Here is a 909-nt window from a genome sequence, read left to right as displayed (position 1 = left end):
GCAAGTCCTGAGAGTCCTTGTGAGTGCTAGCTCCATGTGACCTGACCCTTCTGTGAAGGCCTAAAGTGTTCACCGTGTCCCCGTCTCTGAGACACTTCTCAGTCACAGGAATATAAATACCCTTGTTCATTGCCTTGGTCCCTCACCATCCCTGCTTGCCCTAGACTGGGCTCCAGGCACTGGCTCAGAGTCCTTCACTCCACAATCTTCTGCTTCAAGGACATCCTCACTGACCTAAGCTCACTCGGTTTTCATGTTGAGATCCAAGGCCCATGGCACCTCACCCCACATTTACCCAGGAACAATGGCCCAGTATTGGGTAACTGGGTTCTGGCAATGACTTTGCAACTTCTTTGAGTAAGAATTAACTGTCAGCCCAGCCAGTCTTCTATTGGGTACACATGTCCCAGGACATCTGTAGAGACAAGCCCATACACATTGAAGAGCGTACTCAAAACACTGTGAGTGGTTTTGCAATTTTAAAAGGCATTTATTTCTAAAGGATGTATGTGTTTCCTAGCACCGTGTAGCCTGTATGGAGGGTAGAGAGGGATGAGAGGGGCCTCCGCCTTTCTAAGAGAATGAGCCCAGAGGCCAACAGGCGCACATGGGGATCAGAGGGGGACTTGCAGGAGTCATTTCTCTCCTTCCAACGCGTAGGGGTTTGTAGATCAAACCAAGGTTGTCAGACTGGGCATGGCCTTCTCTTCTTAGCCATGCAGCCTGCCCCTGTGTGACTTTTAAAAAATAATTCAGTTTCAAAGTTCCTTAGTGTCAGAGATGACAGCATCATGTCACGATGTCAAAAGGTTGGGCACACCTGAGCTGACACATGCTTGCTTAGCCTAGGCCCCCTCTTACTAGCACAGCTTCTTGGAAGCACAGCTACTGCCTTCATCTGTCTGTCTG

At 49.4% G+C, this 909-nt stretch overlaps 1 long non-coding RNA gene across 1 annotated transcript in view; it reads left to right on the top strand.

The window, feature by feature from the left end:
• LOC116891076 overlaps window positions 1–458 on the top strand; it is a 1,562-nt gene extending 1,104 nt beyond the window's left edge. Inside the window, exon 3 of the long non-coding RNA XR_004386810.1 lies at window positions 1–458. This exon is cut by the window's left edge and continues 295 nt beyond it. This is a non-coding gene — a long non-coding RNA (uncharacterized LOC116891076).
• The last annotated feature ends 451 nt before the right edge of the window (window positions 459–909 follow it).

Source organism: Rattus rattus, chromosome 2 (assembly GCF_011064425.1).
Source record: "Rattus rattus isolate New Zealand chromosome 2, Rrattus_CSIRO_v1, whole genome shotgun sequence".
Classification (NCBI taxonomy): Eukaryota; Metazoa; Chordata; class Mammalia; order Rodentia; family Muridae; genus Rattus; species Rattus rattus.
This window is presented reverse-complemented; position numbering and strand designations above follow the sequence as displayed.